Genomic DNA, 15,860 nt, shown 5'->3' on the forward strand with positions numbered 1-15,860 from the left:
TGGATAATATCTATAGAGGGAAAGAGGGGGTAGGTAGGAGGTAAGACTGGAAAGTTGGCAGGAGGTGCCTTATGGAAGGTGGAGAAATTGGAGCCTAGGAAGAGATTTGCATAAGGCTCAATTGATGGTATTGAACCAGGATGAATTCCAGGCTTTCTTTCTTACTTCCCTTCAGTAGCTCTCTCATTCCCTTCCTTCAAGTATGTTGTTTTAGGTTTACTTTAAAATGGTCATGGGATACCCCGTGTGTATAAAAGGATTCTAAATAAGCACACAGGACTATCTTTTACATTCTTTAGCAAGCTAAAAGAACTTATCAGAAAAGCTGTGACCTACAAGCAGTAGATTGAAATGTATTAACATTCCTAGTTATCATTGCCAGATATTATGGTTTTAACTTTTAGAGACAGGCAGCCGATGGTCTAGGTTATGCTAGAATCAAGACCTTTTTCCACTTTACCATGCTATTTGCTTAAGAGAATTCTTTCTTTGCCTAGTTTAAATGATAGATTCAAGGATAAATAGTTGCATCTATAGTGATCCAGCAGTTAATAGCTGTGCCAAGAAGATGTATTTATCAAGACCTTGGGATAATTTAGGTTGTGACTGATGTGGTTGTAGCTTATTGTTCCACTGCAGGTAGGGTTGAATTTCAGTATGGGAAACACGTTCTTCAGGCTTCTCTTCTCGTTCTTTAGTCAGGGCTCTATCTAGGGTTGATACCTAGACTATATACCATATGTGTATGGCTAGCGTTTGTTCTCATTGGTTGGTGCCCACACTGTACTGAAGTACAACTTGGGATTAATATACTTCTAGCCAAAGGCAAATAAATTTGACCTTTTAGTTAGTTTATGTAATATTTTCACATATATTCCAATACAGCTTTTTGAAATATTAAAAATGATACCCCCCCATCCTTACTATTTCCTTTTGGACCTCTAGGTGGGAGCCATTGGCTTTAAAATTTTTGATCAACCTTGTTTATATTTAGATTTTTTTTTCTTCTTTTTAGAGAGAGAGAAAGAGTGCAAGAGGGGGAGGGGCAGGGGAAGAGAGAGAGAATGCCAGGTAGGCTTTACACTCAGCACGGAGCCCGAAGTGGGCTCGATACCATGACCCTGGGATCATGACCCAAGCTGAAATCAAGAGTCAGATGCTCAACTGACTGAACCACCCAGGTGCCCCTGTAGCCAGATTTCTTAACTCAGCTGTAATTAATAAATGTTTTTCATTTTCTTTCTTTTACTCTGTGGATTGTTTTAATGGTTGGATTGTATTCCATGGTGTTGATGTATTACACTTTGCTCTTGTTATACATTTGCTCTTCTTTTTCTTGTAAATAGCTCTACTATGAGAAATTGCTTTTTCAAAAGTTTTTTTAAAAGTTTACTTATTTATTTTGAGAGAGAGACAGCACGAGTGGTGGAGGGGCAGAGAGAGAGAGAGAGAGAGAGAGAGAGAGAGAGAAATCTCAAGCAGGCTTCTAGCTGTCAGCACAGAGCCCGATGCAGGGCTTGAACTCATGGAACCGTGAGTTCATGATCTGAGCAGAAACCAAGAGTCTGACTCTTAACCAACTGAGCCACCCAGGTGCCCTGAGAAATTGCTTTTTTAAAAAAGTGTTATTGGGGTGCTACGTTAGTGGGTGCTAGTTTTTTTTCTGGTTCCTTTTTGGTGGGATATAGCAGCAGATTAAAGGGCATGGATTTTTTTTTTTTTAAGCTTTTATGATGTCATGCTAGTTTGGTTGAGCTTCTGTCAAAAGTGTCGTTTTGTTGGTTTGAACCTTTTTCAATGTTTGATTCTCTGACTCCCATACCAAAGTTTTAAGGCATATTAACAGGCTGGAAAAAAAGAATAATTTGTTCTGTCCAAAAGAATTGAGCTTTCATTGGAAACCAGTTGAAGGATGGAAATGAATTAACTGTAATCTTGCCTTTAGTGAATTCATAGTTTGGTACAGTACTGCCATTTAAATAGGGAGAACAGTTGCATATGTTGGCAGTGATCAGGGAAAGCTGCATAATAAAGGTGACATTTGAATACAGTTTTGAAGGATAGGAAGGACTTAGACCTAGAGGATATGGGTAGGATATGAATGGAGATGGGTAAAAGGTAGATGAACAAGGAACTGCTGGGCATGTTTAGGCACTATGGAGTCATCCTGTTTGGCTAGAAATATGCCATTCAGAGGATAATAATGGAGGCTAGAGTGAATAAATAAAGCCAACAAGGATGTATCAGATAGATAGTATGAAAAAAGAATAGTGGGGGGAAATGGAGAGATGATGGTATTTGACTGAAATAGCTTCAAGAGCTTGAAGACTATTTGCTGTCTCTGTTGCCTAATTAATAACTCAGTTGCAGGAAAATTGCTACTCTGTTAGTCATTCTGCTAGGATCCTCAGCTTAGCATTTAGTAGACCTACTGATTTTCCAGAAAAAGGGGGTTCTGTGTTTGTACAGTTGTTGATCTAAGTGGAACTGATTCATTTTCAGAGTTTGTACAGACAAGAGACCGTGAGAGAGAAGATGCTGGACATTGAGAAGGTGGAGAGAAAGAATTGACATAGTTTGCTCTTCAGACTCTTTCTAAGAAGCTGTGGTGGCTTTTCACCTAAAGCTTTGACAACAGTGGTGGCTTTTAGTCTTAGTTTTCTTCCAAGGACTGATAGAAGGCTCTAGCCTCATGTCTGTGTTTTCCTCTCAGTAAGCGCTCTCTCTCTCTCTCTCTTTTTTTTTTTTTTTTTTTGTTGTTGTTTCAGTAAGCTCTCTTACTGGCAGGTTGTCTCCTCCCCCATTCTCCACTCTCCACCTCCTACCATTTTAGCCTCATTTGTTACTCTTCCTGGATCTCTGCCATTCCAGGAGCAAGGAAAGGCTCTGAGGGGCCATCTGCTAGAGGGTCCTAACTGCCAGAGTAGGGCAGCTTAGAGATTGATATTGCTTGGTGCAGTGAAAGGATCCAGGAGATTTTGGGTTGATTTTAGTTAGGGAGGAAGCCTCTCATGACCTGTGGGTTGAGTATACTACTCTGTATTACAGTAGAGAATTTGTGATTTTATGGTTTTTAGACTTCTTGATGAAGATTACGTCATCTATACTCTTAGAGTATTCCTTACACCAAAACTGTACTTCTTAACTCCTTTAAATTCTAAAGTTCTAAGAGATATCCACTCTGGTGTAGTAGGTGAAAAGAATATTAGAGTAGTAGGTGAAAAGAGTATTTAGACAAGGGTGTCTGGAGAGGTTTCTAATCCCATTTTGTGTCCTACTTGTTGGGTGATTTATTATCTCTGAGCCAGTTTACTTATCTGTAAAATCTCTTTTAGGGTTGTAATGAATCTTAATGAAATAATATTTGTGAAAGTGGTTTCTATATATTTATATATATACATGTATATACCTATATATATATATATGGGCGTCTGACTCTAATTTTGGCTCAGGTCATGTCGTGATCTCATAGTTGTGAAATCAGGCTCTGTGCTGGGCATGGATCCTGCTTAGGATTCTCTCTCTGCCCTTCCCCTGCTCACTCTGTCTCTCATAAAAAAAAAAATTATTTATATTTTTTAGTGTCATCTCTTTGTCATAGAGATTATACATGTTCATAGTAGGAAGTTCAGAAAATACAGAAAAGTATAAGGAAAAAATAGCAGTCACACATACTTCTACTTTTCAGAAGTCATGTAACAACATTTAATATTTTGTGTATTCATTTGTATAATTTTTTCTGTGTTGAATTTCTTAAAAATATATATTTCAAGAAAGCTGTCATTTGCAATTTTTAAGTTATGCCATAGGGGCTTACGAACATGTTTCTTTGCTTTAAAAATGTTATTTAAAATTTTTTGTATAGTTTTTCTTATATGTCTTATTTTTTGAGGTAGGTAGGACATAAATTATAAAAAAAAACCACCTCTCACTTCAGGATTTTATAAGCACTGTAGAATAAGGTATCACGTTTCATCTGGAGTCATATTCACTAGGCTTTAACTGTGCCTCTATTTCCTTTCTTTTTTAAAGTTCCTACCTGATGATATGCAATCAGGAAAACTGTGTTGATCTGCTTCATTACTCTCTACATTTCTTCTCTTTGAGATTTGCAGTATCTGAAAGATTCTTGTTTTTTTCTTTGTTTGTTGTTTTTTTAATAGGAGTCTTGGGGTGCCTGGGTGGCTCAGTCGGTTAAGCATCTGACCTTGGCTCAGGTCATGATCTTGTGGTTTGTGAGTTTGAGCCCTGCATCCGGCTCTCTGCCTGCTTTGGATCCTCTGTCCTTCCTCTCTCTCTCTGCCTCCCCCTCCCCCGCCCCCCCCAAATAAAAATTTTTTTTAAAAAAAGAAAGAAAATAGGAGTCTTGTAGTTTGTCCTTTGGGTGGGACTTATTATGGATACCTTTAAAGCAGTGGTTTATGGAAGTTTTGGTTCAAAAATCTCTTTGAGAATCTGATACAAGCTATGGATTCTTGCCCTAGCTCCATCAACCTGGGTTGTTTGATATATTGGCTCTCTAGGCCTGTTGCACAGTGAACAGCTTGGGATGTTCCTTTACTTTATCTTGGAGTTATCCTTTGCCACTCTCTTGTGATAGATCCAGCTTCCTGCATCCTGTATGTACATCTTCCCTGGTTGATTCTAGTTTTGGCAGAGCACCTCTTTAATTTCCATAAACTTATTGTTGTCTTTTTATTTTACACAATTTTATTGAGATATAGTTTACATACCATAAAGTTACTCCATAGCCCCCCATTGCAGGCAACTACAACTCTACCTTCTGTCTCTATGGATTTGCTTATTCTGGACATTTTGTTTATATGGGATATAATTTTTAAAACCTTTTCAGTAACATTTTAATTTTAGAATGGTTTCAGTTTTACAGAAAAGTTGTGAAGATAGTACAGGGTGTTCCCATACACTCCCACACCCAGTTTCCCCTAGTAATCACATCTTACAGTAGATGGTACATTTGTCACAAATAATGAACCACTTTTGATACATTATTATTATTATTGTTATTACTTACTGAAGTGTGAGTCTGTTTTCATTTACTGTGTTAGATCTTTGGAGACCACTTTCATTTTGGGAATTCATGCCCTTTATTTCTGGAGAAGTTTTGTTGAATTATTGATAATATCTTCCCTTTTATTTTCTCTCTTTTCTCTTTATGGAGTAGTCCTATTTGGATAGTAGACTTCTTGGACTGACTCCATACATACTTTATTCAGATTTTCTTAGTTTTTTGCATAATACTCTTTCTTTCTGTTCCAGGATTCCATTCAAGATACCGCATTGTGATGAGTTGTTATGCCTCCTTACACTCCTTTAGTAGTACACTTTCTTAGACTTTCCTTCTTTTTGATGACTTTGGCAATTTTGAAGAATATTGGTTAGCAGATTTGTAGAATGTCGATCAGGATATGTGTGATGTTTTTCTCATGATTAGATTGAGGCTATGGTTTTTTTGAGATGAAGACTACAGAGGTAAAGTGCCATTCTCATCATATTACATCAAGAATACATGCATATTAGCAACATGACATCACTGTTAATGTTTAATTTTTTTTTTAATGTTTATGTATTTTTGAGAGAGAGAGAGAGAGAGAGAGCGCGCATGAGCCGGGGAGGGGCAGAGAGAGTGGGAGACACGGAATCTGAAGCAGGTTCCAGGCTCCTAGCTGTCAGCACAGAGCCTGATGCTGGACTCAAACTCACCAATCGTGAGATCATGACCTGAGCCGAAGTTGGATGCTTAACTGACTGAGCCACCCAGGTGCCCCCAACATCGCTGTTGATTTTAATCTTGATCATCTGGTAGTGTTTGTCAGGTTTCTCCCATATAAAGTTACTCTTTTTTTCCTATGAGCAGCCCATACTTAAGGGAGTTATTTTCCACCTCTTTGAGATCAGAGTATCTATGTAAATTATTTGGTATTCTTCTGTATAGGAAATTTGTCTATTGTCCCTCTATTTACTTATTTAATCATTTATTGATATTAGTATGGATTCATGGATATTTATTTTATACTTTGGGTTATAATTCAGTGTGTTTGTTTTGGTCAGATTATCCTAGATTTGGCCAGTGGGAATCTTTTAGTTGGCTCTTTGATGTGTCCTCATCACCATGGGTTTTTTTGAGTACTTCCTTGCTTTTTGGCACTCCAAAATACTCTAGGCTCCTCCCATGTATTTCCTGCTCCAGTTAAAGAACGAACCATTTCTTTAAGCAATCCTGGTTCTTTTTATTGGTGAATAGTATTAGAAACCAAGATCTGGGTGCTAGCTGTGCTTGTCACTCGGGAGTTGTTGCTTCTAGGCCCGAAGATAGTCCTTTTTTTTTTTTTTTTTTTAATGTTTATTTTGTTTTTTTGAGAGAGATAGAGCGCTAGAGCAGTGGAGGGGCAGAGATAGATGGAGACACAGAATCCAAAGCAGGCTCCAGGCTCTGAGCTGTCGGCACAGAGCCCAATGCAGAGCTTGAACCCATGAGCCTTTAGATCATGACCTGAGCTGAAGTTGGACGCATAACAGATTGAGCCACCCACGTGCCCCAGATAGTAATTTTTGAAGCTTTTTTTTTCTGCATAATTTTCTATTTTCTCAAAGTTGCATTGATTGATTGGCAAGAGGTGTCTTTCTTTAATCTTAGAGCCTTTCCCCATATGTCTCATGATTCTCTGGCTATCCATTTACACTTAAGAATAATGCACCAAGAAGCTAATTGGAAGCTTGATGTTTATAATAGTGGGGCATTGGTTACTGAGGTTCACTATAGAATGATCTGGCTGCATAGTTTCTTCCCTGTAGTATGAGTATCTCTTGGTCTTTTTTCTTGGGCTCGTCAGATTCACATAAAACGTTCCTCTAAATCTCTGCCTCAAGGGAGTAATTCTAGTCGTCAACTTTGTGAGAGCCAAATAGTGGAAGAGCACTGGGAAGTCTCAACGTTCAGTATGTAAGATTTTTCTTATTTTTCTGTTTTTAGAATGATACCCTTGCTCTCAGCTGTGCCCGTGGTTTCCCAGATGTTGATGCTTAATGCCTCGACTATAATCCCAAGTATAGATACCCATTCTTTAAAATTTGTTTTTATTTTTCAATTGATATATAATTGACATATAATATTGTATTAGTTTTAGGTGTACAACATAACGATTTTTGATATATGTACATATATGGCAAATGATTATCACAGTAAGTTTGGTTAACATCTGTCACCACATAGTTACATTTTTTTTTTCTTGTGATAAGAACTTGTAAGGTCTACTCTTAGCAACTTTCAAATATACAATATCGTATTGTTAACTATAGTGACCATGCTGTACACTACGGCCCCAGGACTTATTTATTTCATGACTGGAAGTCTGTACCTGTGACCACCATCACCCATTTTGACTGAGACCTCACTCATTTCATTTATCCCTTGTGGGAGTAGTATGGGAGTAAGGTGGGGTCTAGTTCTTTTATTTTAAAAAATTGAGATATAATTCATGTAACATAAATAAACCATCTTAAAATGTACACTTCAATGGTTTTTAGTTTACTCACTGTGTTTTGCAGCCATCACCACTATCTAGTTCTAGAACATTTCTGTCATCCCAAACAAACTGCACACCTATTAGCAATTAGTCCCCTGGCAGCCACTTTCTGTTTCTATGTATGGCTATTCTGAATATTTCATATAAATAGAGTAATACAATATGTAGCATTTTGTGTCTGGCTTCTTTCACTTAGCATAATGTTTTCAAGGTTCATTTGTATTGTAGCATCTAACAGTACTTCATTCTTTTTAATGGCTGAATAATGTTCCATTTTACAGTTCTAAAACAATTTATATCTTCATGAGCTGATGCCATCTTCAATAGACTTTCAACCAGTCCTTCTGTTTTTAGTTCCATTTTTATCCCTACTTCCATAAGTGCCTGATGCTACAAGTTCCTGAGCTTTTTGGAGGTTGTATTATATCTTAGCTTTCTCTAGTCTGTTGTTAGGAACCACTCATCCATCTCCTTTTCAGCTTCTAAAATTTTGCTGCTCTCACCTTCATTTTCATTCTGTGGCTATGCCACCCTGACCCCTACCCTTATGTTGTTCTCATGGGGTTTTGGGGAGAGAGGCAGCAGAGGGAGAACTAAAGCATGCCTTCTCATAATTCAGAGGGGACAATTTCCATGCTGGGTCAGACTTGAGGCCCAACAGTCATTAAGTCATGAAATGATGAAGCTAGAAAAACCTTTATAGATCGTCCTCTACTTCTTTATCTTTTAGGTGAGGAAAGTGAGACCCACAAGACTCGGTAAATTGTTTAGGTCACACAACTAGTGAGTAGCCAAGGTGGGATCTTAACTCTGTCTCCTGCGTTCTGGGTTGTTGCTTACAGTTAATTTAGGCTGATTAGTTTACAATTTGGTGTTAAGGAGAGCATGAAGATTGCTCATATTTGTCCTTTGCCATTTCTTACTTAGAGATCCCAGTTTACTGGGTTTGCCTAAGCCTGTTTTACTGGAGGGGCTAGCTTTTAGAGGAAAGTGCCTATAGCATATGTATAGCCTCTGGGAGTTCTTACTCTATTTTAGTAATTCAGTATAGTATGTACTGTATGTAATTCAGTACAGTATATGTATATCCAGCTCACAAGAGGGGTTGGTTAGACTGCTCTGAAAGACCATGAATTTGATAGCTTGTTGCTTCCCATACAAAACAGAACAGATTATCTAAGTTACAGATGTTAGCCCAATGGATGTGTGCCCTGTAGGGTTTTTGGCTGGGCTAAAAGGGAGGCAATGCCTATACTTGACACCTTGTTACCAAAGTTTTGTCCTACCTGTTGTTTGGAGCAGTCCTGTCTGGATTGGTTCTCAAACCTCTGACTCTTGTTTTTTTTGTTTTTTGTTTTTTAAACCTCAGATTCTTGTTAAAACTGGGTACATCAGGGGCTCCTAGGTGGCTCAGTTGGTTGGGTAACTGACTCTTGATTTTGGCTCGTCATAATCTCACAGTTCAAGCCCTGCTTTGGGCTCTGTGCTGAGCATGGAGCCTGCTTGGGATCCTGCTTGGGATTCTGTGTTTCCCTGTCTCTCTGCCCCTCCCCTGTTCTCTCTCTCTCTCTCTCTCTCTCTCTCATTTTCTCTCAAAATAAAGAAATAAACTTAAAAAAAAAAACTGGGTACCTGAGAAGTTCAGCCATTTTAGAAATATTAGATGCAGGAGTTGGACTAGGTATGGTGCCTGGAAGATGTCAAGCAGGAGGTAAAGCATCAAAAAAAGTAATGGCTGTATACCTAAATCGAAAGTTATCTGACAAAGAAAATATGTTGAGAAAGAAAGTGAACAAATGTACCCCAAGGGGAACACAAAGGGGTAACAGATGGTTTCTGTTGCTTTTATTGAAAAGTCTGGTGAGCAGCTTTTCTGGGTTATTGCCTTAGAAGAGGCCTTGTGGTGTGTCCAAAGTCGGGGGGCAGCTCACTCCCTGCATTTTGGGTATTTGTAAATGTCTGACTCTTGAGCACAAGTCACCTGGTCATGTGGGCCAGGGTACAGCCTGTCTCTTCAAGGAGCAGTTACCCTCTTTCTGCTGCAGAAGCTGTAAATTTGCCTCAATTTCATATGTAGAAGACGTGAGGGAGAGCGATGAGTATAGTGTTAAATGGTTTTCTGTAGCTACCAAAACATACCTAGTCTTACTGTGTTTTTTAAAAATGTTGATTTATTTATTTTGAGAGAGAAAAAGAACGCATGCAGGTGAGCAGAGGAGGGGCAAAGAGAGAAGGGGAGAGAGATAATCCCAAGCAGGCTCCATGCTCAGCACAGAGCTCAATCTCCCAAATCGTGAGATCATGACCTGAGCCAAAATCAAAAGTCAGATGCTTAACAGACTGAGCCACCCAGGCGCCCCCTTACTGTGTTTTTTAAGCTATCTCCATTTAAAAAGTGCTGATAGTAATGAAATGGCCATCTAAAGGAATAGCAATGTTAATTTTTGTTTAGGTAGAAATTTGCATTCCCTTCTCTTACTGCACTGTGTCCCATCAGTCAAAGATGGCAGGAAACGATTTCTGATTTACAGGGGTTCAGAAAATTATCTGGAAGATAAGGAGAATGCTGAGGCAGCAAGTGAATTAAAGGTGAAACACAAGCTGGTTTTTCAGCATGCGCGAAAAACCAAGAGTAGGTTGGTAGTAATACAATTTTCATGGGCAGTCTGTTTTAGAAATGTTTCTAACAGGAAAAATATAGTGACATCTTTTAGTGCAGGAAGTAAACTTTATAGCACGAGTGGCCCTGAATTGGTCACCATTGTCACCAAAATGATCAGTTTTAGGACATCCCAGAATGCCAGTATGCAAATGAAGGCATAATAACCTGGTTGTATCCATTCCCAGAGGAAAAATATTCTACTACTCTTGCTGTAGATAATGTGAATTAGACCTTATAGGATTGGTGTGGATGTGGTGAGATGAGGCAGCCCATGTGACACTTCTGTTTTGGGCCTGAAGGGAAAGATAGAGTTCAGCTGTCTTTGAAGAGCTCAGTCCAAGGTATAGCTTTGAATGCTTGAATTGTATTGCTTGAAGCCTCTGCTTTAAAACCTTGACAGGTTGTTAAAATCATTAAAAGTTTTTTTATTTTATGAGAGAGAGAGAGAGAGGGAGCGCAAGCGGGGGAGGGCAGAGAGAGAGACGGAGACAGAGACAGACAGACCGAAGTAGGCTCAAGACTCCCAACTGTCAGCACAGAGCCTGACGTGGGGCTTGAACCCACAAACCATGAGATCGTGACCTGAGCTGAAGTCGGGTGTTTAACCAACTCAGCCACTCAAGCGTCCCTAAGAGAATTTTTTTTTTGAAATTTTTTTTAACATTTATTTCTTGTTGAAAGACAGAGACAGAGTGCCATCAGGGGAGGGGCAGAAAGAGAGGGAGACAGAATCTGAAGCAGGCTCTAGGCTCAGAGCTGTCAGCACAGAGACCAACATGGGGCCCGAACCCACGAATCAGGAGATCATGACCTGAGCCGAAGTCGGACGCTTAACTGACTAAGCCTCCCAGGCACCCCTAAAAATTTTTTTTTAAATTAAAGAATGTAGTTTTTAAAGACATTAAACTTTTTTTTGAGGTAATTTTAGATTCATATGCAGTTGTAAGAAATAATACAGAGACGACTCTCTACCCTCTACCAAGTAGTAACATCTTGCAATGCTATTGGATGCTCTCACAACCAGGATATTGACATTACTGTACTCAAGACACAGAATAATTCCATCACCACAAGGATTCTTGTGGGTTGCCCTTTTATAGACACCCCCTACTCCCCATTTCTGACCTTTGGCAATCACCAATGTGTTCTTCATTTCTAAAATGTAATTTCAAAATGTTATGTATGTGGAATCATATAGTATATAACTTACTGGGATGGGCTTTTCTTGTAGCAGTACACTGCATGGTAGCAGTGAATTCTCTTAGTTTTGTTTTACTTGAAAATGTTTTGATTTTTCCTTCATTTTTGAAAGATTTTTTTCTGCTAATAGAATTCTGGGTTGACAGGTTTTCATTTGTTTGTTTCAGTACTTGTATGATGGTGTTCCAGGTCTTCTGATCTCTATTGTTTCTGGTAAGAAAGCCATGGTAATTTCAATCATTTCTTTTCCTTAATGTATCATTTTTCTCTGTCTCCTTTCAAGATTTTCTCCTTAATAGTTTTCTCCTTTCTTTCTTTCTTTCTTTCTTTCTTTCTTTCTTTCTTTCTTTCTTTCTTTCTTTCTTTGTTTCTTTTAAAGTTTGTGATGTACAGTTTTTATTTTCTTGGTATGTATCCTGCTTGGAATCCATTGAGCTTTTTGAATCTGTAAGTCTGTGTCTTTTACCCAATTTGGGAATTTTTTTATTATTATTTCTTCAATTAAAAAAACTTCTTTTAAAACCTCATTTGCTCTCCTTTTTTCCCGGGGCTTCAATTCTATGTATATCAGGCTTGTTGCCCCAGAGATCTCTGGGGTCCTCTCCCCCACTCTCCTTTTCTCCTTAATCTTTTTTTCTCTTTGTTTTTCAGATTAGATACTTTTTTTGCTCTTTTTAAGTTCACTAACTCTTCTGCATCCCCAATCAGCAGATTGTTAAGCCCATCTTCTGAATTATAGTCTATTTTTGCTGTTGAGATCTACTATTTGTTCATTCATTATGATCATAGCTGTTTTCAAATCCTTGTCTGTTAATCCCAGTATTTGGATCAAGTCAGGATCAGTTCCTGTTGACTGACTCTTCTTTTGAGAATGGGTCAATTTTTCTTCTTTCTTTCTTTCTTTCTTTCTTTTTTTTTTTTTTTTTTTTTTTCTATTTCTTTATATGCTGAATAGTTTTGTTGGGTTTTGTCCTTGTTATGTTGTAGACAGTCTGGATTCCATTACCTTCCTCCAAAGAACACTGAATTTTGTTTGTTTTGTCCCCTGCAGTGAATGGCAGTTTAAATCTCAGTTCAGTTCTTTTAGCCCTAACTTGCCTGAGGTCTGTTCCATGCATGCATAGTTCAGGGATTAGCCAGAGATTTCAGCAGAATTTATACACAGAGTTTGAGGCACCTTCTTCGGGTTCTCTTTGGAATTTCCCTCCCTCACTTATCTGTGTTGGTTGCCTTACAGTTTGTCTTCTGGTTTGTGAAGCTAGTAAGACTGTGAATTTTTATCTGAATTTTAGCCATCTTTCATGGCACAGACTGGGACCTGCCCAGCCAAAAGCTATAAGAAGGGACACTTGGTGTCATTACCTTCTTCCAAATTTTGACCCTCTCTTTCCCTCATGATCTGCCTGCCTTTTGTTCCCTAGTATCTTCAAGTAGTTGTTTTTTTTATTTTCTGTCTAGAATTCATAGTTATCTGCAAGAGATTTGGTCTCATAGGAGCTACTCTTCTATGACTGGAAGCAGAACCTCCATCATGCTAGATATTAATTATTCTGTTGACAGAGTCATCTTTTTTTCAGTTGTAGTTTCACAGATATTTGTATTATCCTTCCCATCTCTTTTAAGGGATGAGATACAAAAATGCCCTTAGCTCTTGCTCTGTTTTCTCTTTTTTTTTTCAGACTTCAAATTTTATGGAAAGTTTCTTAAGTGTATGTCAACTCTGATTACTGTTAGGTTTAGAAATTGAAATACTCCTTTTATTTGGTATATATAATCCAAGATGTAGGTATAACAAATGTGTCCTGTAGACACTTTCCTAGGAACTGATGGTTACTTTTGTTTTGCTTGAATTTAAGCTGACACTGTGTTCTGGAGAAGTTTTGTGTAATTTAACATAAACCAGATGGAGATTTGACTGTATTGGGTCTTTCTCACGTTGTTGTTTGGGACATGCCTTTTTATATCTGCTCTACCATTTCAAAACTGTTGCTTTCCCCACAGATTGAAACTTGGTGGACATTTTCTGATGATTTTTCAGATGACTTCAGACAGAAGTTTTGAGGATAATATTTTTTTAACTTGTTCACATATATGTGTATATTTAAAGAGAGAAATTTGCATCCATAGTCTTCTTATGATAAAAAAGGAGAAAATAATGTCCTGTTTTGAGTCAACATCAACCCAGAAAGCAGTTATTTAGTAGTGAATATATTTTATTTTAGACTGTATGTAAACCTACCCATTTAGGTTAATCTGTAAGTGGTCAAATGTTTCCTGCCCAAAATAGAAACACTTGGAGCTGTGGTTTCTGATTTTTTTGGGTCATAGAACCCTTTGAGAATCTGATGAAAATTGTGTTTTCTCTTGAGAAGAATGCACATATTTTCATACAAAATTCTGTAAATAATTTCAGAGTTTAGGGGCTCCTTTGAAGCTTCTCATTTGTAAGCATCCTACATTTAGGGTTATTCAAATCAACCTAGTACCAACAGGCTAATAGCAATACAAATGTCAGTTTGTTTCTGACTTGGTCAAAGCAGAACAAGTAAACAAAGAACCTAATAGAAGTCCTTGTAAGGCGTGCAGTCTTAAAAAAAAAATCTGTTATGATTTATTTGAATTGTACTTCCCCAGGGACAGATTCACAAAGATAGATCTATACCTAGTTGACTAATTTTTAAGTTGCTGTTAGAAATGGGCCTTAGTTCTTGGTATCCAGAATTGCTGACATTTGTGGACTCTGTATGTGTTGGGCAAATAAGTAGTTACGGTTTCAGGACAATAGGACAGTTGTGGTTGTGATATCTTATTCCTAATATTGTTTGAATTTCCAAAGGTCTGAATAATTGAGGATTTAAGGGACCTGTGACATATGTACAGGTCTCAGGAGGTGGGGTATGTAGGTGTTTCTGTGGCATTAAGTCCCTGCCACTTATTCTCAAAACTCATCCCTCACTATATTATGAAAGACTGAATTGTTTTAATAAAAATATCTTAGGTTTGTGAATCCTTTTACCCTGCGACTTTTCTAATGCTCTTCATAGGATTCTTTAATAAACATAATTTGATCTCAGGGCTCTCATACCTCTTTATACATCCCCTTTCCCCCTGCAGTGAAAACACTAGGTTCCTGATACTGGTCCAGTCTAATACACAGAAAGACTTATGTCTAAGATTGGCACTCTCTTTGGTGCCTTTACTCAGAACCTGACTCTTTAACAAGAAATTTTTACTTAGCTTGTTTGAAGAAGGGGCAGGAGGTAGAGAGGTGATGGGGACAGAGGATCTGAAGACCATTTCTCCTTGTGATTCTTAGCTTCTTCCTCCTCTTTGTACTCCAGGTCAGCTCATCATTTTTACCTCTGGTTTCATCTCTCTGCTGTTTAAAATAGTCCCCTGTTCCATCTTTTGAATGTTCATCATGTCTTAAGGGGCACAGCCATCTTAGAAAAATATCTTTCTCTAAAGGCTTTCATTAGGGACAGTGGTAACTGCCCTGATTCCTGTTTATGTTCAAATATTTTGTGGTTTTTAGTGAGGGGATTTTCTGGCCTAGTAAGGAAGAAATGAGCAAACTGACAACTAAAAGTAATGAAGCTTGGAAGAAAGACATAGTTATCTTCTTAGAACGGAATATAGTTTAAATAAACATTCTGAGACTCTCAGACTGTAGACAAGATCATTATGTCAGCTGCTTGCTGTTTAATTTTTTTGTACAGTAAGTGCAGGCTTGCCATGGTGGGCTCTTCGCAGGTATTACCGAAAGCTTGAGATTAGCTGTATATAGCTATAGGGCTTTGTTACTACCACTGTTACCAGCTGCCTGCTGATTTTGCCACTCTTCTTTAGTGAAGATTACCAGATGTATTTTGAGAGATGAAATTTGCTGGAGAAGAGCTTCAGAAAACTAAGTTTGGAAGAAGGATCAGGAAATGGGAAGTATTGAAATTGCTCTGCTGGCTTTATTAATAGAAGGAAGGTTGAGTCTTGTCAGAAGTTGAAAATTATGAATAAGTGGACTTCTGATGATGGACAAAACCTGAGAGGAAGTGGAAGTGAAGGTTTTAGTTATAAAAGTGATAACTTTCTGACTGGAATCATTATTAATTTCTGGAACAGGCACTTCAGAATTGTTATAAATTCTTTAGAAACTTGAGATGCCTCTGGGATGATTTAGAATGAAGGACTATCTGACTTTACATTTATCCCAGCCCTGTGTTTGTGGACAATATGTCTTCCTTAATCACCAGGTCCTTTGTGTTCCAAACCAACTTAGAAAAACTGTAGTTGGAATAGAATTTATATTATCAACTAGAACATGTAAACAGGGTCCTCTACAAGCGTGCTCTGAATGGTTGGACCACATAGACTAAAAATCTGGAGGCTGCCAGACAGTAACCTCTCTGTGAAGTGGTTATTTGTGTATGTTCTTTTTCCTATACAGTTAAGAGTAT

The 15,860-nt window shown here is 38.0% G+C and overlaps 1 protein-coding gene across 5 annotated transcripts in view; it reads left to right on the forward strand.

The window, feature by feature from the left end:
* The window catches only part of DENND5A (DENN domain containing 5A), a 115,627-nt gene that overhangs the window by 20,661 nt on the left and 79,106 nt on the right, over positions 1–15,860 (forward strand). The gene's annotated exons all lie outside the window — the stretch shown is intronic.

The sequence above is a fragment of the Acinonyx jubatus genome, chromosome D1, assembly GCF_027475565.1.
Source record: "Acinonyx jubatus isolate Ajub_Pintada_27869175 chromosome D1, VMU_Ajub_asm_v1.0, whole genome shotgun sequence".
Classification (NCBI taxonomy): domain Eukaryota; kingdom Metazoa; phylum Chordata; class Mammalia; order Carnivora; family Felidae; genus Acinonyx; species Acinonyx jubatus.